The sequence below is a fragment of the Haplochromis burtoni genome, unplaced genomic scaffold, assembly GCF_018398535.1.
Source record: "Haplochromis burtoni strain Fernald_Lab_line unplaced genomic scaffold, NCSU_Asbu1 Contig_323, whole genome shotgun sequence".
NCBI classification, from domain to species: domain Eukaryota; kingdom Metazoa; phylum Chordata; class Actinopteri; order Cichliformes; family Cichlidae; genus Haplochromis; species Haplochromis burtoni.
The window spans coordinates 414,749-438,833 of record NW_024582684.1 but is presented as its reverse complement, the minus strand read 5'-3'; the positions used below and the strand labels follow the sequence as shown (position 1 = coordinate 438,833).

General features: G+C 38.9%; 1 protein-coding gene across 10 annotated transcripts in view; it reads right to left on the bottom strand.

Annotated features, from left to right (window-relative positions):
* The window catches only part of adgrl3.1 (adhesion G protein-coupled receptor L3.1), a gene marked incomplete at its 3' end in the record, with an annotated part of 130,819 nt that overhangs the window by 105,724 nt on the left and 1,010 nt on the right, over positions 1-24,085 (bottom strand). For all 10 annotated transcript variants that reach the window (XM_014339944.2, XM_014339947.2, XM_014339948.2 and 7 more), the window contains 1 exon segment: positions 11,575-11,656.

The window sequence follows — 24,085 nt, the reverse complement described above, 5'->3', positions numbered from 1 at the left end:
TCTATCTATCTATCTATCTATCTATCTATCTATCTATCTATCTATCTATCTATCTATCTATCTATCTATCTATCTATCTATCTATCTATCTATCTATAGATACATATATTTGGTGTGCTATGACAGCAGAGGAAGAGGACATCTTGTGGTTTTTTTCTCCTTTTTTCTTCACTTAGTTTTTCTTCACCTGTTCTTTTCTTTCCTCTTTTTAGTTTCTTCATTTGTTCATTCTTTGCTCTGTTGGAGAGAAGTCTGAGCGGAACAAAGCTCAGGGGGCTATGCACCATGTTCAGTAAAATGGCATGTGTCCGCCAAGCTACGGTAAATTACCTCCAGTTGGCTTGCTAGGGTAACCACCATGGACCATTTCTACGTGTGTGTGTCTGTGCGTGTGATGGAAAGGGTTGGAATAAGGTTGTGTGGGTGATAGAGTGTGAGTCGGTATAGGTAGTGTTTCAAATTATCATGAGCACAGGTAGACAGGCTGGGAGAATTTTGATTAGAGTGACCATGCACACACAGACACACACACACACATTTAGGTAGCTAATTTGGCGGTGTGGAGCTGAAGAGATGACTAATCAGGATAGAACCTGGTGGGAGTCTGGCCTGTGGCCTATAATGAGAGACATAAGAAACAAGCACACACATTCAAGCAACAGGCGCGTGTATACACACTCATAGCAATTATGCACTGTGCAAACAGACAAAAGACATTCACATGCAGCAGGCACGCACGCATTCAAACACAGACCAGCATGAGTGATTGTGAATAGAAGGTCCTCCCTCATAATTGCTTGGTGCTGATGAAGCCTAAGATACTGATTAGCAGCGAGTGGCCCCTCAGTGTGACCAGAGGCTCGGGAAAAACATACTGTCAACTCCCAATAATGTGAATGTCTTGACGTGTCAACCACAACATGTATTCCTACTGTTGCATGTGTATGCATGTTTAGAGAAAGGGGGAGTTCACATACAAGCCCCCTCGCACCACATTAAAATCACAATTAAAATTAAGTCAGTGTCTCGTTGAGTTTAGATCTGGCCACTACTAACATGTGACAAACAGTCATGTCAGCTAATGTCTCTTGTTTTAAATCTATACATTTGGTCACTGCAGCCAGATGCAGTATGGTTAATACCACTGGACATTTGTTTTTAGCATGCACAGTACATACATGCAGTCGAGTGCACACATGTCAGTACTCGGATGAAGGGCAGCTTCACTGTAGGAATGTGCACAATTGTCACCAGTGCCCCGAAGACAAGTGGCCTAGCTAGCAATTTATACAGTGCCAGTTGTAAATCCTTTGTATGTCAGTAGCAAAGAGCTGCAGAGTGCTTCAGCGTCGCCTTAAAGGTATAGGTCACCCCTACATCAGTATGGGTCACTGTGGTCTCAATTTGACATCCTTAGTGAAGTTGAACAACAGCTGTTTAGTATGATTTTTTTTTTTTTGCTCATTTTTTTTCTTTTTTTATAGCAGCAGGGAAGTCTGTTAATTTAACTGCAACATTTACTCTGTTTTAACATGTCATGATCAGGGATAAAGGCCTGTGGCAGAGCAGATCATGGCTAATTCAAGCCACCTTTATATTTTGCATGAGAAAAAAACATGCAAAGAAGGCTGGGCCGCCCTGACAGACTAGTTTCCTCTGTTGCTGTTCAAAGAAGATTCAAGATTTTTCCCACAAGTACATTTTTATTTTTTAAAAGCTACATTTTCTTTTCAAATTATTTTCACTCATAAGAGTTCAAAGCTTTGGGCTAAGCACCTCATCCTCTCCATCCATGTTAGACATGCTATGCCCGTCAGAAAATTGTATCTAGGGAGTCTCTGGCTTTGACCGGACCACTGCAGTTTCCGCATGGCTGCCTCTGGCTGCTCTGAGAACGCTCACAGAAATCTGATGCACCAAAACCAGCCTGAAAATCCACCACCAATGACCTCGTCTGTAAGGCACAGGCGTTTTGATTCTGTCTGCCTGGCAGCTAGATACCACACTCTGTTCTGCTCTGCTTTGCTCTGAACTTTCTAATGCTCCAATCTAATCAACTCTATATGCCCTCCCTCCCTCATGAGACAAGACGGGCTAAGGTGGAGACGTGCAAGCAAGAATTGAGATAGGAGGAGAAGTGGAGAAGTGGGGAGGGGTGGAGAGAGGAAAAAGACGAAGGATTAAAGAGGAGGGAAGAAGATGAAGGAGGAGATTCGTGAAGAAGGTCGGAAAGGAAAATGGCTAAGAGAAATAGAGATAGAAAGATGGGATAAAGCGGGAGTGACACAGGGATGGAGACAGAGAGGATGGCAGGAGGCAGTGAGAGAGAGGGAGTGCCAAAAGCGATCATAGCGATTTGAGCAGAATCTTAAAGCAAGTTAATAACATAAGGCATTTATCTTTTTTCTCCTCCTTAGACTCTGCCCTAAAAGATTCGGGTTTCATAAAACACAGCTCTCTGACACTAGATAGTGATATAAAAAGTTCAACTGTCAAATGTGAAAAGAGACATAAAACAGCACCAGTTCTGAAAGAAAAAACACAATAACTATGGGTGAAAACTAAATATAACAAAATAACATCACTTTTTTAAGACCAGCTTTTCAAAGAATTTCAAAGAAACACAATATCATGCCCTGGAAAAATAAGCAGGCTAAATCAAATCAATTACAGTAGCAAATTAAGGCTAGCTAAGACAAAGTAGACTTTTTTGACATGCTTAATCACTTTTTAATTTATTATGAGACAGATACTGATGCTGTTACTATCTATAATGTTACAGGGGGAAAGGTAACTAGCTAGCCTGGCTACAACAAAGTCTTTTTGGAAAGACTCTCGAGAACATGTCAAACTCATCTTACATCGGGGGTCAAATACAAGCTATTTGGATGTTAAGTGGGCTGAACCGAAGAAACTCGCTTTTACATCAGTCTAACAGTGTTTAACTACACATTAACTACCCACTGTACAAAACAGACATTTGTATTGAATATAGTGAAAGGAACTTTTCTGCCATCTAATCATTTATTTATTACTTAATTACTTTGGTGTAATAAGAATAGCTATTGGGGAAGATCTTTATGAGCAGGAAAAGTTATAAAACTTATGAAAATACATTTAAAAGTACTAAATTTATCCTCTATCCTTCACATTTTCCAATGCCACCCATTGGCCAGATTTTAGTCTTTGCCAAAACCCTCGAGGCGATTCTGGTTTCAGAGTTTCACACCCAGGCTGTATAAGATTTGTTTATAATGTCTCTGGGAGATATGCGCTTTACAGATTTTCTCTTACTGTAAAAGCTATTTAAAGTTTCATAATTGAGTAACAACTGTACAGTAAATAGCTAGGTCATGATATGTTCCAATGAGATAAAATCTACCCATATACTGTTTGCAGATGGATGGTGTTTATAGACAAGTCCATCACTTCCTTTCAAACCACGATTTCAGCAGTCACAAAGAGGATTTTGTCTTACCGTAGGGGGGAATACACATTTTTCCTTAGCAATAGGTGGTTGCCAGAGGGCCACTGATCAATCTGTAGGCCTGTATGACTGGAGGGCTTTAGCAATTGTTTTCCCAGTGACTCCCATCAACCTCTTGCCACCACTCTCAGCCATTCGGGGAAAACTCATTTTTCCCGAACGATTGGTGGTTGTCAGTTGGATGCTCACCGCTCTCTAGGCCTAAATGACTGGAGTCTTATTCACTTGACCCTACATTGTCACCATGACTGTCACACATCTAAAATAGCAGACAAGTTAAGATCACATGGTTAGTGTTCACATGTCCACATAACCTTAAAAAAGGGACGTCAGAGCACCATGAAGCACTTTCCTTGTAAGAAAAACATAGGGTAGAACAGATCGGGGGTTTAGGTTGGGATAAGTTGGACACATAGCATCCTGGGCTTCCCAGTCAGATCCAGATTTGGTTTAAAAAATAACATCGCAATGGCAAAAAATGCTCAGCTTGAGGCTCCAGAAAAGGATTTCACAAACCAATGGGTTAAATCACAATGGCGATATCCATCATTTACAGGCAATCTGTGGGCTTGCCATCACTGTAAGTGATCACTCTATTATGACCGCTGAGTATGGGAACTGCTAACCCCTTCAAACTAGTATATTCTCACATATGTGGAACTGCAGCTCGTATGCTGAGAAGTATTAAACAGCCCACTTGGCGGTGTCGAGATTCACCAGATTAGTCATGAAGAGCCAGTTTACTCAGTTCTCGACAGCTTTTAGCGCCTGTTAGTTTTGATTTACAAAAAAAAAAATTAATAGCTTTTATGCTTTTACACTTTTTTCACTCATTATTTACGCTCTTGACGCAATACTTTAGCTTGCAGCTGAGTTAGAGTTTTGCTAATTCAATGCTAAGAATACGCAGAATCAACACAATTATCAGTGAAAACTGATTTCATAACTTATCTGCTTTATACAACCCACAGATTAATGTGGAATAATGAGGAATACTATTTTGACTCCCACCTCATACAAGCAAATTAGGTTAGTTCACTGAAATACTCAAAACACTCAAAATATATCAAAGTACTCAATGCATAGAGCAGAAGTCCAGTTTATGGTTGGCCTACTTTTAGGCTTAGCTAATGAAAAAAACAAACAAAAAATGAATCCATACCCCAAAAATGGCTGTAGCCCATGCAAATATCCAGATAACAAGCACACAGTCCTGTGCACACACGAGCATGTAGCCATTCAATTCTGCATGGCATTACAGCTGAGTTCCCCCATAAGAGCGGAGTTAATAGTGTACAAAACTTCCTCTGATACAATCAATTATGTCAACTACAGACACAGTGATGCTGATTCCAGCGCCACTGATGTTGTTTTCCTCCCTTTGATTCATCTGTCTTCTCCTTCATACTACCTTTTTTTGCTCCCCCATTGCCGTCTCCCTCTCCTACTCCCTGTCACTGCTCTAAACCCAGTACTGTCACAACGGATCCATCAAAGGCATGCCTTAAAGCCAGAGGCAGCGCGCGGCAGAGTTTGTGTATGCGTGTGATTGTGTTCGCGGGTGAAGAAGAGAGAGAAGGAAAGGGAGAAAGTTGTCCTGTACAGTACAGAGAACAGCCACCTCAGCAGTGAGTGATGCTGCATTAAAGCGGAGGCAGACAAACAGGGAGCAAACGACTCTCGTGACCTAGATTTAAACCCCCGTGAACGAGCTGGGCTTGGTTAGCAAGAGAAAATGCTCAAAACCTCATCTTACATTTGAGCTTTATTATCCATTTGTCAATTACTTTTCTTCAATTCTGTTCTCTCCATCCATTTATTTTCATGGCCGACTGCTATCCTCCATCCAGCCTTGTTTACTTCTTTGCGTGCACTCTGTCTCTATGCTTTTTTTTCTTCTTTCTCACATGCTTGCATGTCCTTTCTATCCTCTGCCATCCACTTCGCCATGTTGCTCTATGAACATTTAATATTCTCATCATGCTCAGGTGCTCTACACCCACTGTTTTCCATTTTAAACTACCATAAGCTCACATGAAAGAGACTGGTAGGACCAAAATAATGAGACTCCTGCTACTCTAATTTTAGATCCCAATACTCTTTCAGAAACACGTGCATTCAAGTATTTCAAAGATTTGTTCAGAATCAGCAAACTTCAAAACTCTGTGGTTTCCACTGATTCAGTTAGGAGGGGAAAAAAGTGATTTTTGCATAAGACATTAGGACCAAACCTTTGCTCTTGCATTATAGAGCAGATATGAACTGTGTATATCAGAGTCTTGAAATATTTATTCAAAAAGGCCTTTCTGGGGTGCTTACAGTGCTGTTCATAAATTAAAAATGCATAAGCACCAACACTGGTGTATAAATATAAAAGGAGGCACTTAATGTTGGATTGTCTGACTGCTGAGAAAATGGCATCGGAAGCACAGAAAGATCTACCTAAGAGAAAAAGTACATCCGTTTGCAGACTGTCACCTTGACTTATGTGTAGGAAAATGCGCTGGTGGACACAGATAGAAATTTCTCCCTTCACATATCACGGAACACATTAAACATTACAGTCTTTTTGAGTCACTATGACTGCAATGCTGCTCAGAGCCGTGATGCGTATAAAATGTCTCATGACAGATGTCCACACTGATATGGGAGTATTTGTCAGCAAACACTTTTGTTAGATATTACATTTTCACTTCTCCCTGGAAACAAAAAAAATCTAAACTGAGGAAGAGATTCTCTTCAAAGTTTACTGGGATTGAGGAAGCACAGTGGTGGTTATTCAGTGCTAGAACATTACCTGGAATATTATTACATAAAAATCAAGACTTATTACTGTTCTCTGCAGGACTGAGGCTGAGCTTTAGTTTTCAGTTTGCAGGGCAATATGGTTTGAATCCTAACCCTCATCAGTTTCACAGAGGAAGCTATAATAATCCTTCATGTTATCAACATATGTTAAAGACTTATTCTGGAGTAAACCTGCACCCACGTGAATTGCATCTGCCATTTTTACAATGAGATTCGATTCAATGAAATGCAACCAGTGTTTCGTGATTGCAGGGCGACGTGGATATTTTTTGCACTCACTCAAACCACAGCTGTTGCATTTTTGATAAGCTGCATCCATCACTTCTCCAAAATAGCATAAAACTGATGATACAATGAGCTCCAGCAGGATGTATGGGTGGTGATTTTGAAGCAATCAATGGGGACAGCAAAGGTAAACACAGTGCTAAATGTCAGCTATGGTGATTGCGCTGCCACAATATCACCTCGGGCGGGAGACCCAAATAACCAAAATCAATAATCTAATCATTTCATATTCAAATCACGCAGGGTAGAGGTCTGGATCTTATTGCAGTTTCATATCCCTGGTGTGCTGATATATTCCAATCAACAAACCAGAGCAAGCAGATGCATTTAAAATAGAATGATTCAATGAGGCTGGTGGGTGGTTCGCAATGTCTGAAATAAATGTCTATTATTTTCAGTTGGCATTGTTGAAACACATGCAATATGCAAATCTACATGTACATATACTTTATTTGTTATCGCTGCAATATAATCGACACATTTGAGTATGTGTAATAACAATGTAATGCCCATTTATGTTAAAAAAAATTACACATTAGTAAGTACAAATTGACAGAATAAGTTATTTTTATAGAGTTACAAAGTTCAAATAAAAGAAACCCAGGGTCTGCAAAACTATTCTCACTTGTTTCATCAATGCTTTATTGTGCCAGTAAGAAATATATGATCAAAAATTAATCTTATGCTGCTCAGATCTTATATTCCGGTTGTAGCTAGAAGTCTTCAGCATCGATTCCCTTTCATAACTGTAGTCATTCTGGACAGATCCACGTTCCTAAAACATGAACTGAATGTGAGGATTACATTTGGATCCTTGTGAGGTCTGCGACTTTCTTTACAATAACTGAATACACACAGCACATTCACAGCATTTAATCCTCTATGATAATGGATATATATGTAGATTTGAAATGTGAAACACTGGCACGCAGCAACAGGTCTGCTTTTAAACTATTAACTAGAACAGTAAGATTTTAATCTCTGACCAATGCGTCTTTTCCAGCTGTTGCTTTCAAAACGCATTAGAGTGAAATAAAGCATATTTTATGGTTTAGATGTCTGTGTGTGTGTTTAACCATTGTCGCGCTCCCAAAGGTATCAAACAAGTCTGCTTGCACGAACAGAGTTACGATAACTCGTGGTTTTTGTTGGAATCCATGCTGATGCATCCAAATAGAACAACAAATCTCTACAGTATACGATAGGGATAATTGAACTGGTAAACACACACATGGAAGGAAAACATCTGCGAGTGCATCTGCTCATCATCATACCAAGCCCGTTGGAAATCTGCATTCTCAATATAGTCTACTTTATACAATTAGCACTGACTCATAAGCAAAACATCCCAAATAGGAGAAGACACAGTAGGGAAGAAACAGTGATAGTAACTGCCATAACTTGTTTTGTTTCTTCGCACAAATAAGACGGCTTATCCTTCCTGGAATACGGTGGCCTTAAATAGCTGCCTTTTTTTTCCAAGTTGTTGACTGAGAGCATCTCTGTGGGCTATTCCCTGTTGTCAAGTGTGTGTGTGTGCGTGTACTTCTGTGTTGCTGGGGGTTGTACCAATCCACTCAGGTGGCAATGTATTTGTGCTTGTGAGGGGTATACATGTGGGTCTTTGTGTATTTACGTCAAAACCACATGTGTATTTGATTATTCTGTAGGTGTGTGTGTGTTTGCTCCCCAGGTGCACTCGCTTGATCTTAGGAGGGATGAAAGAGTGCATAAAGGAAAGAATGATACTTTAAGCACAGTAAACAGGATGCAGAGCCACCAGACAGCGGCAAATATCAGACAGCAAACACTAAGTCCAACAGAATTTCTCCAGACTGTCAGGTGTGAATACACCAAATCAGCAAAGAAACTGTAAACAATCAAAGCTGAAATAATGGCTGAAAATGTAGCACGTTTGTAAGCTATCAAGTCATGCGCTTCATTTAGCCTGGCTCGTTGACTGGGAAAGAACTCGTTCATGTTTGCCTCAATGGCTGAGCAGGAAAGAAGGGTGGACCACATCCACGCATTAACTCAGTCACACCTGGGAGCTCGTTCAGCACAGCCGCACAGTCTCACACTACCGAAGTCGGAGCTGCTCCACCGAAACAGTTAAAGGTTAATGCCCATAGGTCGCAGCCCTGATGGTAGTTGTTGAGGGATTTAAACTGCCGGGATTTTTCCAGCTACTGTACCCATACAGATTTTAAACCGTGACCTTTCAGTCACAAGCTCATTTCCTCTGAGCCTATCTGTCACTGCGGGTCAATACGTGGCTGGTGAGGATAAATGCAGAGATGGTGTAGACATGGTCACACAGTCTTTTATCATATTTTTTAACATTTTATTCTTTGTTAATAGATGAACGGAACTGCAACTAATGATGATTCATTATCAATTATTTACAATACGTTATCTGTTAAAGAAAAGCAGATTTGTAATTTCTCACAGTATGAAAATATATGCTGAATAATGCTGAGTAATTCATTGCATTCGACGAAAACACTTCATAAGTGCAAAACGAAACAAAAAATATGCCTAATTATTTGATGATTTGCTCATTTGATCCATTTACAAATAATAATTAGATTTAATTTTGCTTGTTTTAGCATTTTTAGTAATTCAACGAAGAAAACAAAAATGTGTTTATCTAATCTTACTTAATCTTGATGAAATTCAATAATATATATTATATAGCCCCATTAGAGAGAAAGAACTCCATCCTCATCTCCCAGGTCTGGAACTTCAGAGACATCTGTGTCACACCCAGCCCTGTGCATATTTTTCCGAGTATGCATTGGATGCGTGGGTTTTCGTGTGTCTGTTTGTGTGCAATGTGTACACAGAACAAGGCTGAGTCTAATTGCGCAAGTCCATCTGCTGATTTTGGAAACATGGCCTCTATCTAACAGACACAAATGGTACAGACAAAAACACACAAGCAAAGACAACACACATGCGCGCGTGCCACAAGTGCCTGTCTCAAAGCCTCAACTTGGACCCTGGATAATTTGCACCCATTTTATGGCAGCTGTGTGGACCGCATTGACTGGCATGGTTTACAATATGGGCCCTATTGTCTTCGAATAAAGGCCTCTCAACACAAGGCAAAGGTCACGTTATAAGACAATGAGCCTGCACTCACTGGGTGGCAGCAAGGGAGAGGAGAGAGAGGCAGTGTGTGTGTGTGTGTGTGTGTGTGTGCGGCGCGTGTGTGTGTGTGTGTGTGTGTGTGTGTGTGTGTGTGCATATGTATCTGTGTAAGAGAGATTGAGAGAAAAACAGAGAACAGAGACTGATTTGTGTAAGTGGTGTTACAGCTGGAATTTGAATTATCTTTGTATTTTTCTCAAATTTGTTTTTTTCTTCAATCATAAACTTTCCACAATATATTTTCTGTGTCAGGTTTACAGGTGCAAAGCTTGTCAAGACTGTCACTTTTCTTAAATTCAGTTTCACACTTGATATTTAATTTTTGTTAACTTTGTAATGAGTGACTATATTGTGCATGACTGCACCGTATCTCGCATTCATCTGCTTGTTTATCCAAGCATTCTGTTTGTGTACTGCTTTGATGTGTTACTCAGTATACATGTAATGACTGTTTAACCAATGACACTTCACGGATATGTTTTCAGTCTGCACTCTCATTAGAAATGTGGTGATTGAAGGTTGTGTGTTTGTTCGTGTGGACCAGGAAACACCTGTTTGACGCAGAGAAAAAAAAACACATCCCCCATACGAAGAATGATGTATCCCATTTCCTGTTGTTCTTTCTTTTTTACTTATTGTCTCAGTGAAATAAAGACAAAATGCGGCCTTGCTGTCACAGAATTAGATTTCAAAGCAAGCATTCAGAGCCATGTGAGAGTCAAGGAAGCCAAGCATGCAGAGTCACAAAGACCAGACAGGAAGGGCATTGAGGTGGTCACACTCACATATGCTGCCTACACAATCAAAACTCAAACGGGCGTGCACACAATAACATTCTTAATTACACAAATGTTATCATGGCTTGTCTTTTATTTCATATCCATGCAGTCGGAAACTTCAGTGAAATGACAGATTAAACTTAACAATGTGACACAGAGACCCTAAAATAAGGGAAGCAGAAGGAGTTTGAGAGAGAGACTAGCCTCATTCTCATCAATTCGATCAATAACAAATAGGATCCCACATGTAAACATGACCTCAGGGCTTTTTTACAGCAAGGATGCAATATATTTTTTCCCTGAGTAAAAAAAAAGAAAATGTAAAAACTGATGGCAACCAGGATTCTCTGATAAGCTGTCAGTACCCAGGAACTGCACCCTCCTCGATTACCAATAAACTGAATGTGCAATTCATCAGCCCAACTCTAGGAGACAGTATTTCTAATTAAAAGGAAGCTCGTAAATTCGACATTTTACAGGTCCTGCTCAGCTTGTAAATACACTGTAAATAACCCATGCTGAGTGGCTTCATGGGCAGATGAAGGTCTGGATTTGTGGCAAACTCCAGCTGATGCCTTCAATGAACACCAGGCTGACTGCAATTAATTCAAATTCACTTTTATTCCCAATGGGCTAACGGAACCCACTATCTTTACATATCTAATTCTATTCCTGTTGCATTCACTGCATATCGCGTGTTGTTCTGTATTCTTTTTAAAGCTTAGTTAAATCTGATTGGATTAGCAGTTTCAGAGGACGCATTTGTTGGGCCAATTAGAGCACTTCCTGGCACAGATGGAACCATGAGACCTCCGGGGAGAACACTGGGTCATATTTGGATTTTAAAAAAGCATAATGTATACTGTAGAGTCGGCAAAAACAACGCACCAGGTGTGTGTACATATGCGTGACTATACCCGTGGCTTAAAAAAGCCTGCTGTAAATAAGAACGAATTCTGAGTCAACATTCCTGGTTAACCACTGTTTAAAAATTGTTACAGTGTGAAATAGTGTGCATTCAATCTTGATGCACAAATACAGACACGCGTGCCATTTTCTTACCTGTTACTGGTGTACTTTGCTTTGTCAAAGTGAAATGAAACTGGTGAGAATCACATCTCAGTGCCAGCCGGATGTTCCAGTTCTGCAGACACGGGGGAGAGAAGAGGGAGGGACACAAAGGGAGAAAGGAGGAGAGAGGAAGAGAGAGAGAGAGAGAGAAAACGGTGGGGGTTATTCGAGCTCAGTGAACTGAAATCCCTGTCATTTTTTACAATAGAGACAGATAGCTATAATATGTGGTGAATGTGGGGTGCAATGTGAAAAACCCCCCCCCCCCTCCAGATTGTGTGAATAGCCATAACCCACTCTACACAAGAACCAGACAGTTCACAAGCCACTTTTACTTCTGATTGCTTGTTTAGCATTCGTGTGTCCTTGTATGTGCATACACGTGCACACGTGTGTGTGCGTGTGTGCTCTGTCTCATAATGACCTCTTAAGTGTCAGGGTATCAGAGTCTATAATGGTCTGTCTATGCACTCGCTGGCAGTTTACAGCTAAAAAGCTCTCTCATGCCATGATAACTGGTTTATATGGGTGGCATTTCACAGCCAAATGCCAGAGACACTTTTCAGAAAGGGAAATTGTTAGCTCTGTTTCCAGAATTCAGAGAGGCAGTTATGCATGGTTAGTGTTACATATCTTTTTTTAATTTGTTTTTTGTTCTTTTTTGTATTTGTCAATGCATCTTTGTTTGTATTTTTGTTTTCACATCTTTCTCTCGCACACTCTCTCTTTTGTTATTATTATTAAGATTAGAAAAACCTTTTTTCTTTTTCCCTTTTCTCTCTTTCTCTTGCTCTCTACCTTCATTTCCACCTATAATCCCAACTTCTTTCGAGATAAACTTTGTACCAATATAACCAACCTCAGTGTGTGTGTGTGTGTGTGTGTGTGTATTTGTGTGTTTGTGTTATTACTCTGTGTACAGTGTCTGAAATCGCACATGGTTTATTTATGGGGAGGCTGATAAAACGAAAAGCAACAGTGTATATACTGTTTTGACTTGAATTTTCTTTTAGACAGTCTTTATCTGTGTGCATTTTCACTGTCATGCAAGACATTTGTCAGCCGCATTAACACACATCCATGCAACGTGTGAAACCTCTGTGGAGCGCTCAGGCAGGGCTGTGGAACTGGGTCTATCAGCCAGTAAAGCAGGCCATGAGCAATGTCTCTATGGTTGGGTGGGCAAAGACAACAAAAGATGGATTCACTGTTCTCTGTTAATGTAGTTGCATGTGTCTCTATGTATTCATGTGACTAAAGTGCAGGAATAGTGCTACAGACAACAGAGAACTAGTGAAATTACGTTTGGTTTTAAGCTCCTTCGACTATCCAGCACCCTCATTCGTATCTCCCTTAACATGGTTAGTCACACAGAGATGATCAAGAATGGTGGAATCAGCAAGTAAGGAGTGTTGGAAGAGGGATCGAAAAGAAATGGGATTGAATGTAAATGTGAAGTGGTGAAAGACCATGTTTGTGTAAGCAAAACAGGGGAAGGGATTTTTTCACTACAACTCATAAACAGTAGCAAGTGCAAAAGAGGAAAAAGAAACAAAGATATAGCCAGCGCAATAGTGAGAGCACACAACACTGGTACACCACCAATTTGTTGCATCCCTACAGAGGAAGTCTTAAATAAAGTCTAATTTAAGTTTCCATGAAACACACAGGAAAAACTACAACTAGATAAAGTATATTTTTGGTATATTTTTTCCTTGCAATCACACTAACCCTGTAAACACTGGAATTACATTCACACTAAATGTAATTTACTTCCTATTTCCAGTGCCATTATAAGAAGTAATGTTCCCTTATTTAATTTGGAAAGTAGGTATGTTTAGTATGTGTTTGCTGATGGGCCCATAATAGAGCTGGTACCTGAATCAACACGTAGGATAACTATACCAAAATTCAAAAAATGTAACAGTTGCTTTCTGTAGCAGTTACCTTAGGCAACGTAAGTACAGAGGCTGTATTGTTACAAAACTAATGGTGGCAGCATATGGCTACAAGCATTGTATTCTATCGTTGTATGCTGAATAAGAAGGGCTGCCACAAGGACAAGAAAAACTGCAGATAGCAGAGGAAAAACGACATAGAAGACTGAGACTAATGCAGCTGTTGTGATAGCTCCATCAAGAATTGAGTATGGAAGTGCTTTGGGTTCAAGCAAATGACCAAGGTGTGATAAGCTAATTCATTCACAAAAAGAACTGTACAAACAATACTATTGTGCTTTTCAAACCAAGGGAAGAAATGATTCCACTTTAGGGAAGCACGTAAATTGAAAATTGGGGAAGCAACCAAAGAATTGAATCAGACTAGGAATCAGTTCATCTTTCTTACGCAATCCTGAAATAGCTCTTTTATTTCATCTTTTTTTTTTTGAGAGAGAGAGAGAGAGAGAGAAGGAGAGAAAGCTGGCATCACCCTAAAGTCAAACATGTTCCAAAGGCTAAGTGCTAGCTAACTTCAAATGTTTAAGCTAATGTAATGATGCTAACTTTATACCTCAGAGTAACAGGCCTAACCTAGACAAATATAGGGCAGTTGAAAAATTTCTAGTTTCTCTCTTTAGTTGCTGGTGAGTGTTTCAAGAAAAGAGGGAAAGGGAAAAGATTTAAAACAGCCTGAGTACACTTAAGGTGATAAATGCAGGACTTTGATCAAATGAATGTAAGAGGGGCCTCAGATAGAGAACAGTTGTAGCTATAGCTTCAGGCTAAGCAGGGGGACTGATCAAGAGGACTCTGGGGAGGGGGTGAATGAACAATGGGTGGATGAGGGTTCTTTTTAAGGTCTCAAGGCTCAATGTCTTTCTAAAAAAAAAAAACAGAGTAGATTCTACATGATAGATGATCCCCATTTTCCCACAGTAAAACAATTGTGTTTTCTATTATGAGAGGCAGTGGCTGTATTGATGTCCAGTGTCATCCCCATTATTCATCAGCTCTCCGTATGTAATTAGGATGATGCTACAGTATGCTTTCATGATGATTTTTTTCATGTATTACACTCTGTAATTATGCTTTAAGCGACCAATTGCATCATAACACAATGGAAATTGTGCTGATGCCTGTTGGCGGAGATTTATGGCAAATCCAAGCCATCCAAGGCCTTTCTTTAAAGGGCGGAGTCCCCTATATATTCATTTTAAAACCGCAATTCTCTTCCTGTCCTTCAGCAGACTCTCTATAAGCACGGGGAATGTGGAGCAATAGTGTATATGGTTTACCCAGGCGTAAAATTAAAGACTCTTCTCTATGTGGCCCACATAAATCTTTGAAAGAGGGAGGGAAAGAAAAAAAGGGAATCAGGAACGTAGGTGTACATGATAAATAAAACTGGTTGATTTGTCCAGATACTGTGAACCGCTGAACTGTAATCAACTTTTCTTAAGTCTGGACAATGAGATATTTCAATGCATGATTGCACAGACACATTCAGACATTTCAGGACTTGCATGCACCACATATATCATTTTAACCATTATACATAGCTTAGAGTAATTCCCAGACATATGTTTTCACGCAAAGATTGGTTTTAAAAGACCAAATATAATTTATCAAACACTTCCTTTACTCTAAATATCCTCTTACACTCTTCTAGGTCCATGTACTGAATGTCATCTCATTTATCACACATACAGTCTGAGTGAGAACCAATCAGAGGGTTCAAAATGCATGTAAGCACACTTAAAGAGACTAAGAGTACAATGTCTCACATGGTTAGAAAATAGACATGCGGTGCATGGAAGCTATTGCTCCAGGCCAGTAAGTCGTAGTGGTAGTCATCTGTCTTTCGCGACACTACCATGTATCATGTAAAACTGAGACATGGCAAAAAAAGCGTGGTGGTTATATGTCAGATGAGTAGCACTGAACTGGATAGATTATTTTAGGCTCATATACGATGTGTGAAAGTAACCTAGTAGGTTTAAGCTCAGTTCTTGATTATTTTCTTCTTATTATTTTCTTTTTCTTCTTCAACCTTGGACAGAGTAAAAGGCTATATTCACATTCCACCCGCTCAATAACACTGGGACTGAGACAAAATGCCGCAAATAATGTAAACATATATTAGCAAGGCATTGATCATTGCTACATCTGCTAATATCTTTGTTCCATCAAGAATGACTATCTAGTCATCCTTGCCCTTCTTCAGCCTATCATACTACACCAGCAGCTAAGCTCCAGATCAATACTCCCTTTCATTCACACTCCCAAAGACTTGGAATGAATATGCTATTCGATATCAATCATGATCACAACTGTCCCAATGAACAAGCACAAGAAATGACGGTTTTGTCTTTCCTTGTCCCTTTTTCTTATTTACCATCAGATGACCAGTCCCATCAAAGTGCTTCAAGTCAGATCTTTCAGCCTGGTTTATGCTGAAAGGAACCAGATGAACAGGGAGTGGAAGATCTATGTAATGCAGTTAAAGTAAAAGCTCAGTAAGCAGGAAATTTAAGAGGGGCCTGGGGATGATGGTATTACAGCAGACGCTGATTGTGGACAATCTGCTGAAGAAGGAAAAGATATGGAAAATATCACTGCATGCAGTATTGTAGATATAAGAGACTCGCACCTCTCGAAAAGGATGAACTGAAACTATTTAACAATATGAAATCATTTAAATGTGCAATAAAGTGTAAATGTTACTTGTAACAGTAAACAGTGCTCAAAAAACAATGAAAGCAGAATTCCCCTTCTATTGTCTTAGCACCTGAGTCAATGAAGGGAACCAACCAGTCCTTTATTTACACCAATGAATAAGCCTTTAAACAATCCTACTTGCTGTAGTTTCCTCCATTGATAAGAAATGCTGTGTTATACGATGGCGCTGAGAGATTTAGGCCCCCAGCATTGTGATGACCTCATTGTTCATTGCCCCATAATTCAAATCTATCCGCTGTGTTGCATCACATTGTGTATGACTCATTTCCATGCAACCTATTCTCTAAACAACCACAGCCTCCTCAGCACGCTATAGTCAACCACTCAAACAACAAAGCAGAGAAGTTCCCATCAATACTGTGGCGACTGGCTTGACACTTAACGCACACAACAGCAAACAATGTTTAAATGAACTGATGGGTGATGGGTGCTATTGTAAATGATTTCCTGCAGAGACCAAAATAATCGGCAGACCTTTGAGTGGGCTTCTTACAATCACTCTGGCCTTGTACACTGATTCTCCGCTCAACTCCCTAATGGCACTGTGTGTGTCACTAAATATACAGCTGCAGGCAATGTCTATGGACGTCTCTGTGTGAGTGTGTGAGCTTATGCATGCGTGTGTTTGCATACAAATGTAAACGTACGTGTGTTTAAGAGAACCAGAGAAAGTGATGTGTACATTATTAATGTGTGTTCAGAGTATCTGCAGGAAGAAATTCATGTGTATGTGTGCATTTCTGTTGAGTGGTGACAGCTCTGAGTGGTGCACAGGGAGGTGAAACACACAGAGGAAATGTGTGAAGATACGTAGACTGGAAAGACAAGCTCTCGCTTTGTAGAATAATAATAACAACTTCATAGTGAATGCAAGCTTTTAAAAATTGGTGGGCTGTGGACACATTTAAAAAGTAACAGCTTAGTCATAGACATTTATTGCAAGCTATTGACTTGTTTGACATGACCAAAGGTTTCAGCATCTTTCACTCAGTTCTTCCAGATAATGTCGATACTGTTTTTTTCAATATTTTACCACACAACAGATATCATTACATGGAAAAAGTAACTATATCCATGTCTTCAGATCCTACTATTGCCCCCTTCAGTTGAAATATGTTTAAGGGTTTGATTACACCATAAATATCCTATAAAACTCAATTTCATCTTTGCAAGCCATGGTGATTTCTCTATTGTCCTGTTCAACTTCAACTTTCAGACATATCTTCAGTCTTTGATATAATGCAGAATTCATAGTTGAATTACTTACTGCAATCTAATAATGCCAAACAATTCTATCTGTCCAGAAAACATAGTTGTAAACTGCCTTTCTAGTTTGGGAAAACCATAAAATATGATTAGCAACACACCCTCTTTGACATCAATAGTTACTTGTGGAGCCTATAAGATGAATGTTTGGCCTTCTTGGAAGCTTCTTTCTGCATGAACACTCCACTGCTGGGATCTGTTTGTTAGGGCTGCAGTATACAGGACAAACTCTAACAACTCTGAGCCAGCTATAGATGAGTTTGAGTGATGACACTATAACAAAGACTCTACATGTTAGAGGTCGGCCAAATTGGGATCCAAGCTGAAATCTTGATTCTCATCCTGAACCTTGTGTGATGAATCTAGATGTCAAGTTTATGTTTAATTTGTCTGAAAGCATCATCTTCATATTATTTTATGCATTAATACTGTTTCAAGTGTTTGTTTGTCTAAATACGTTCAAAAGGTCAACAACTTTCAAGGGCTGTGCGCATCTTTTCAAAGAACTGTAGTTTGCCGACTTATATCAAATTTGGAGAGTAAAGCAGAAAAAGCCCAAAGACATAAACACAAACATTAATTCTCTTTATTCTTCTTTGAGTTACTAAATTTCCAGTCATTGTAAACACACTTTTCAGACTGTTACCCATAATAACGGTGCACAAACTGAATAAATGTACCATGAACAGCCTCCTCTCTCCTCTTCAAGACAGCACTATAGTGTGCAACCAATAAAACCATGTTAAATAAAACTCAATTGTGACAACATAAAAGTTGGGTCTCAAATAGATTTTACACTGACTCAACGAACAAGACAAAAAAAGTCAACTGGTCAGAAAAACGTATACACATCTGGCTTTGAAAAAACATAACTGTAAAATCTGACATTGATTTTCCCCACTTAAGCACCTGAAATTGATTGCTTAAAAGGAAAGATGGTGCAGTGCAAGCCATCAGCCTGTTTACATTATTATAACGATGATGGAAAACGTAGGCTATTTTATGTAATGTTCAATCTCTTTAGGAGTTTTTATGTTTGGAAGGTAGGGAAGAGCCAGAAAACATCACCACAACACATATTTATATTATCATAATAAATGGCTGAGGGGTGATCATTCTTAAAATTGATTTACACTGATTGATTTCTCAATTATTTTTATCCCACTTGAGCCTTTTCACAACCCAAGGTCCTTGGGCTTGTTTGTCTGTTATAAAATTGTTGATTAAAAACAAAATGCAATCAAACCTTAAGGCTGGTTCAGGGGTGCATCAAAGAACATATCACTTTTTATCCATATGTCGACGAGGGACCCTGCTGTGTCTCTGAACGCTATCAACTTAATAAAAATTGAAAATTAAAAGAAAAGCAGCAACATCGTGGTTCTTGAACATGAATCATACTGGATGTTTTTCAACATATTCTAGTCTCATTTTAAATGGAAACACCCATAAAGCTTCCTAACTAACGATTCTAGCATAATGCATATTTAATGTACAAAAATAGCTTGAAACTGCCAGAAAATAGTCAAAATATCAATGTTTGGCATTTTTCTTGAAAAATATCTTAGATAATACGTTAATTTTCCTTTACTGAGGGCCTTTCTCAAAACTGATTTACACTAATTGATTTCTCAGTAATTTATCCCGTGTGAGACATTTCATAGTCTATGGTCCTTGGGCTTGTTTGTCTGTTAAAAAGAAACTTTGATTAAAAACAAAATGCAATCAAACCTTTATATTGGTTCAGAGGTGCGTCAGAGAACATCATTTTTTTTAATCCATGTGTCTACTGACCCTCCTCTGTCTCTGAAAGTTGCTAACTCAATAAAAATTTAAATAATAAAAGCAATAATATCAGGTGATTTTTTTTTACCCTGGAACATAAATCAAACTGGCTCTTTTGCAACACGCTGGGGTCTCATTTTATATGCAGCTTAAAGCTTCCTCACTAATGATTCCACCAAAGTTACATATTTTATGTATGAAAATAGAGACTGGAAACTGCAAGAAAACACTGATTCTGGTTTCCTGATGTTCACTGACCTGATTTTAAGTGACCGCCACATACTGGAAACCCACATTTATTAATTCACTATCATATTAGCAAAGAGAATCAAAGGGAAACTGAATTTTAAAAACTAGAACTCGGTAATTTGGGGCATTTTTCTCGATAAATCTCTCACGTAATAAGTCAATCAAAACAATCAAAATAATGCTTATTAATTTTCATTTACTGAGGGGCAATCATTCTCAAAACTGATTTACACTGACTCAATTACTTTTAACCCATGTGAGGCATTTCACAACCTAAGGTCCTTGGGCTTGTTTGTCTGTTATCAAAAAATTAAAAAAAAGCTGTTGATTAAAATTAAAAATGTAATCAAAGCTTTAAGAGATGCTTCGAAGAATCGTGCCTGAATCCCTGACGAATATCCGGGTGTCTACTACTGATGGTCCTGTGAAAGCCCTCAATAAAAAATTTTTTTATTTTTTTGCTTTGTTGTTTTATTTAAAAAAGGAAAACAAAAGAATTAACATTGGGTGAAAAGTTTCTCCTGAACATAGATCACACTTTCTCCCTGTCAATATGTTCTGGTCTCACTTTCTCTGCAACATCCATAAAACGTATTGCCAAATGATTCCATCAATATTTCTTCTTTCATGTATTATTTCCAAGTATTCACTGACGTTATTTCGGCTGATTGGAACTTAATAAAAATCTGAATTTATTTTTTACAGCTAGATCTAAATAATGTTTGGCATTTTATTTTCATAATAAGTCAATCAAAATATTGCTTAATAATTTTTCCCGTACGGAGGTGTAATCATTCTCAAAACGGATTAGCACCGATTGATTTCTCAACTACTTTCATTCCACATAAGACGTTTCACAACCTAAGTCCCTTGATCTTGTTTGATTTGTCTGTTTGAAAAATCTTTGATTCAAAACTAAGTAATCAAGCCTTTAAAATAGTTCAGGGGTGCTTCAAGGAACATGTTGTCTATTCTGCTATAGACCCTCCTTTGTCTTTGAAAGCTCCTAATTAAATCAAAAATAGAGTTCTTTTGAAAAGTAAAAAAAAAAAACTTTTCAAAAGTAAACAAAAGTGATAACATAAGGTGAATTTTTCTCATGACCATGGATCACACTTGTTTATTGTACATGTTTTAGTCTCATTTTATACTTAGATAACTTGGATAAAGATTCCTATCTAGTGAGCCCACTGATATTATTTATTTCATGTATTATTTCCAAGTATTCATTCACTCACCTTATTTCAAATGACCAGACATTACAAAAAGCCCAAATTCATTATTTCACTATCAAATTAGCAAAAAGAAACCAAAATGTGCAGCTATTTTTTTTAATTTTTTTTGTTCAATAAAAAATCTAAACCAAAAATAATACATATTAATTCTAATTTAATTCTGGTTTTCTTCACAAACTTTACAAATATATCCTCTATATCTGAATTATCACTATATCCTCATCCTAGTGAGTTACAGTGAACCATGTGCATCATCTGTTTTAAGCCTGCGCTTTACAATCACTAGATGATTCTGTATCATAGTGCTGATGCGGTTTAATGGTATGATTATAATAGAGTGCTCAACAATGCAAAAACCACTGAGCAGAATGACAAAATGTATCACTTTCAGCACCATACTAACAGCCCCATAGCACACTGTATAAGCAAGCAGGCCAACAGTGTGCCTTTTTTCAGCCTGAAGGTACAGGCAGATAATAAGCTGTGGTGGTTCAAACAGAACATATTTCAAGAGGGTTTTTTTAGGTAAAATAAGACATCTATGTCTGCGGGACTATTCTAGGAGATCATAGCAGCACCGAGTCTGTGAATGCTCTGAGATCTGACTGTCGTCTGCTATGTCTGCTATTAGCTTTCCCGTTTTCCGAGCACATATCTAATCAGAGCTCAAAGTAACTGTGGGCCTGTCTCATGGTGAAACTCTGTTAGGGTTCGATGTTATGTGAGGTGTGTTTCAAATATTAAGAGAGCTGGTAGTCTGGTGCAAAATGCAGAAAACTAGGGTTATCGTTTGAGGGAAGGAAAGGGTAGGAGGAAGGATGTGTTAACACATGGCCAGAGGTTTAGATGGCAGAGGAAGGCAAGCAAGGACCTAGTCTCATTGTTTTAAAATGGGAGATGTCATATAGCGCAGGAAAGGGCTTTTGAATTAGGTTAAGCTCAGCACACAAAGTGGGGCTGAAACCAGGAATGTGAATCATCATCACGTTATGAAACAGAGCACTGAAAGTCTATGCTTCTGTTATCATTGAAAATAATGTTTTATTATTACAGCACTAGGATTTGTTGTTATTTTTTACAGCTCAAGCCAGGAAAGCGACAGTTTATTTCTGCAGGAAGGCTGGCTGTCAACCTCGCTGAGCATAATAAACATCACCTTCTATCTACAAGGCTCTCTAACACAAACCTTTACTTTGCCATGCATAAATTAACTAAATAGAGAGCCGAATCCAAGAACCTGATTCTTTTTTTGCAGAATCACTTGTTAAAATGCTTCTGGGGAAATCAGTATTTTATTCTGCATGCCTACTAAATGGAATTAATTGCACAAGTGCTTAAGTTAGACTCTCTATTAACCCTTGACAATATAAATAGAGACTTTAGTAAGCAAGCATGCTAACACTTATTACAAAACTGATTATATGCCTGCTTGTCTTAATAATCCCATGTGTATTTGTGTGTCTTGTTGTCTGTCTGCAACAGATTATATTCTCTGCCAAGTTGTGTTTTCATTTCTCGAGGTTTCCATGTGAGCAGAAGATGCTTAACATACGATCCCTTATTTAAATTACAGGCTGCTTCCATTGCAGGGTGAGACACTGTTATTGGAGCCTTCCAAATCTAAATCAAATATTGTGTTACGGTAACAGTGCCAAACAAAGAAAGTGAGGCCCTGGTCATTCAAGCAGAACAAACCAAATTAGCACAACCCTCCTAATTCGTTCCATGTTTTCCCCAGCAAGGAGCTTAGTATGTCTTGTGCATCTAAACAGAAAGGAATCTGTGACCTAATTAAAAGAAGACAGATAGACCCACAGTCAGCAGAATGCTTGATTGCTGCGGTTGCACATTAAACAGCTTCAGGTGCTTCACAACATCAGTGCTGCGTGAGTGCCATTACTGAACGTGACCTAAGATGCTCTTTGACACATCTCGCATTCACAGTGTGATGTGGCTCTCTCTCCAGAGAGGCAGACTGAGACCGTCAGAAAAGTAAACCAAAAACATCCCCCGCAGCAGGTGTGATTTTGGACAGGTAAACACTACTGAGTCCCCATCTTTCTTCACTGTTTTACAACTAATCTGAAAACAAACAACGAAAGCTTAGCAGACACCGACAATAAACTGCAATATTTGAAGAGAAAGCTATATTCTTACAACAGTTTGATGAATATTTACTGTAAAACAAATAATCGTTTTAGTCTGTAAAAGCAAAGAACTATGGTAACACTTTGATATAAGCAGAAATATTAATGATATCCACAACATTCACAGTCCTTGAGCGTCCTGGAGACAGAGCTGTCCTTTAACAGATAGAATGGCAAAAATGTCTTCACTGTAGACAGATGCACATCATCCAACGCTGACTATTGCTCACCTGCTTGGTGGATTCTGTTGAGACACCTATCTCAGCTGCAGCACTGACTCAACACAACGTCAACCAGCAACCAACATTTTATCCACCCTTTGTTTAAACACTGAGATCCACACAAAGAGTTTACACTGAATCTCTTTGCTAATGGCCATTTGGGTGCTGAAAGTCAAAAGGGCGAGCCTACAGCTACCCAAGCAGACACAGAACGCAAATGACTATTAAGGCTGTTTTAACTGTCAGACACCTGCAAGTATTTGGGAGGCAGACAACTTACAATGAACCATGTTGTTTATTATCAGTGTGGCTTTTTTTCTTTTCTTTTAAGGTTTAGGCTATGTTACTACTTCATTTTTCTTAGGGAGAGTACACGTCTGCGGTCACACGAATCTGACACAAGTTCATATTTATATATATTTTTTAAATTTATTTTTTCAGCGTGAGGTCAACATCGATGGATTCTGCCGCCTTCACAGTTTCACATCAAGGTCATCTGCAACCCCGGACGCCTCTTCTGTAAATAAGAGCCAAAGCTTTCACTCATATATCCGCATGATTGACGTATCCTGAGGTGCACTGGCCTGCTGGATATTCCTTCTCTTACAAAGCCGTTGGATTTACTCTGGATTCCAGACTGCGGTTGATCAAACCAGCACAGCCCCCAAATAAGCTCTAGCTGTACTCAAATGACAACCACATAAAACAGGAGAGGAAATACTGATGAGGTGAACACTTGGTCTGTCTGTCATCTATCATGCCAGAGCATGTGATTTGTCATTACGCCCTGCAGTGAGGCAGGTACTTGCGGCTACAGAATAATAATTATGTGTACACCCTGGCCGAGAAGATGTCATGGGATAATGTGATTGCATTGATTATATTCCGGAGCGGTTATGGGTATCACTGCTTATTACTTC